Raw genomic sequence first — 2,773 nt, 5'->3', positions numbered from 1 at the left:
TGTCAAACTGCAACAGGAAGGCTGGGGAGGGTTGGGGGGCAGAAGGGAGGGCGGGAAGAGATCAACCAAAGGACTTGTATGCATGCATATAAGCATAACCAATGACACAGACACCAGGGGGGTGAGGGCATGAGTGGGGGCGGGGGGAGGTGGCGGTGGGGAGTAGAGGGGGATAAGGACACATATGTAATACCTTAATCAATAAAGAAAAAAAAAGAATACTCTGGTCCTGGTGGAAAATTGCTTCTGAGAGGGAAACGGTAGAAGCAGGGAGCCCAGTAAGGAGTCTGTTGAGGAGTTCAAGGACTAGGTAATGGGCTTGGACTAGGTGGGTGGCAGTAGTGGTAGAATGGATAGATCTAGGCTAGATGTCAGAGTTCAGGTCTACAGGTCTTGGTAACAAGGGAGGTGTGAAGGAAGAGGAGGATTCAAGAATGAACTCCAGGTTTTCTAGTTGGAGTAACTCTGAGGATGATGGTGCAGTTTATGGAGATGAGGAAGACCAGTAAGAGAAAATTAGGAGGTTGTCGGGAAAATTAGGAGGTTAGTTTTAAGTATGTTAGGGTTGTGATATCTGTGGGAGGTTTTGAGTAAGCAGTTCGATAAATATTTCAGGAGTTCAGAGAGGAGGTTAGAGTCTATTCATCGGGTTTGTAGTTCTAGTGATGTTTACAATCACCCAGGGAAGGTTTAGAGAGGGAAGGGGTTCCCAAGGGGCACTAACATTTAGAGTTTTTTAGGGAAGATGTCAACAGAAGAAAGTGCGGAGAGGCCAGGGAAAACCAAGGGGTGCTGTATTTTGGAAACCTGGAAAGGCAGGGCTTCAGGATACCATGCTCTAATGGCCCAAGGTTGCTAAGAGGCTGGATAAAGGACAACCAGGAAGACATCCAGTAGCCCTGGAAATCTGGCGGTCGCTGTGCCCTTTGTACAAATGTTTCAGTGGAGTGGTGGGGATGGATGCAGGAGCAGAGTGGGCACCAGTAGCACCCACCTGCTCTGTATAGGCGGTGAGCCTCTGAAAGATGAAGCGCAGCTCAGGAAAACCAAAATCCTCAGTGGATACTTGGAGGAGGCGGGCTGGAGCCCATGCAATGAGTTTAAGCTGCTGCCTGCCACTGTGTGGCTGCAGGATAGCTCTGGGGACAAAAGAAGAGTTTGTCAACTTACTGAACATTCGTCAGGAGTGGACATGATGGCGAGGAAACCGTTCTAGAAAAGTGTCCTTCTCTGCTCGAAGCTCACAAGTACAACAGATTCTACCAGGACCTGGAAGGAGAAAAGCCTGTTTGTTGGACATGCATGTGGCAACAACACAAATCTGATCCGTTAGGCTCCTTGAAACCAGGACATCATAAGCAAAAACATTGTTGACCCTCCCTGCCCCCCTGAAGATATAGCAACATCATTTCTGGTGTTTAAAGAGTTTTTAAAGCATCTTGGACCAAACTTTGCTGATGGGAACGAGCTGAGCCTGGCGGATGTGCCTCTGCTTTGAATCCGTGGTTTACAGCCGAAGGTCCTCAGTGTTCTCCTCACATGTCTTCTCTGCAGCAGGAGTGAGTAATATCCCTGTAATTAAAAAATGTCTGGCACCTGGAAGCCAGAAGTGCCCACCCCCTGATGTCAATGATGTAAAAACAGTCCGCCAGCTCTTTATGTTGTGAAGCTCGTGCTTATTTATATCTGTGAGTTGGTCGGCCTCTGTGGGTTGCTGTGTCCCTTAAGTACTATAATCAATGCCACCCTGCAGTGGTCCCCAGTCCTATGAATAGTTGCTTTCTAAGTAGTTCTTACATTTCAGGGACACCTTGTCTGCTCAGGATCTTAATTTTGTTATGAGTAATTGGGCGAGGAGGCAGGCCAGACTTTACGTTAAACCCTTCATCTGATGAGTTATTTCTGGCTTCTGGGGACAGTCCATCGTGCTGGGAAGAAGAGTGAGAATTTGTGTTCCCCCAGCTTCCTTCTTCCTCTTTTACAAAGTGAAGTAGGGTTATATGACAGGCCACGGAGCAGGAAGGCACATATTCCCTCATGCAGGGGTCTTCAAAGTGTGATCCCTAGAGCATCCTCAGTGCCACCTGGGAATTCATTAGAAATGCAGTATTATTCACTAACCCAGGGGTTGGCAAACTTTTTGACTTGAGGGCCACAATGGTTTCTTAAACTGGACAGGAGGGCTGGAGGGCGGAACAAAAGCATGGATGGAGTGTTTGTGTGAACTAATATAAATTCAAAGTAAACATCATTACATAAAAGGGTACGGTCTTTTTTTTTTTTCAGTTTTATTCACTTCAAACAGGCCGTGAAGTTTGCCCATGGCTGCACTAACCCAAACCTATTGTATTCAAACTGGGAGGTGGTTCCCAGCAGTCTTTACTTTAACAAGCCCTCTAGGTGATTCTGTATAAACTTAACACTGAGAAGCACTCCCCTATCAGGAAGGAGAGAGATTCAGGGCCATTCCAGAATAGAAGAAAAAATTCAGATTAATGGGGATAACACTGGACCTGTGGTTGACTATGTTACGTAGCGGACAAATCTATAGGTTTGAACTCACTTTCTGAGGCCGTGGTGATGTCCCGTCTACTCATGTACTCACTGGAAAGGAGGGAAGGGAAAAGGGAGGGAGTCGTGATGGGAACGTGAATTGGAGTGGAAGAAATAGAGGCAGCTTGAGTAAGACGTTAGATTGTAATAGGAAACAGAAAAATGACAGGGTTGTAAAGCATAAAAATATACATAAAAGGTGTTTCCAGGAGAAGGTCCA

The sequence above is a fragment of the Myotis davidii genome, unplaced genomic scaffold (genome assembly GCF_000327345.1).
Source record: "Myotis davidii unplaced genomic scaffold, ASM32734v1 scaffold655, whole genome shotgun sequence".
NCBI classification, from domain to species: Eukaryota; Metazoa; Chordata; class Mammalia; order Chiroptera; family Vespertilionidae; genus Myotis; species Myotis davidii.
Note: the sequence above shows the minus strand (reverse complement) of the source record.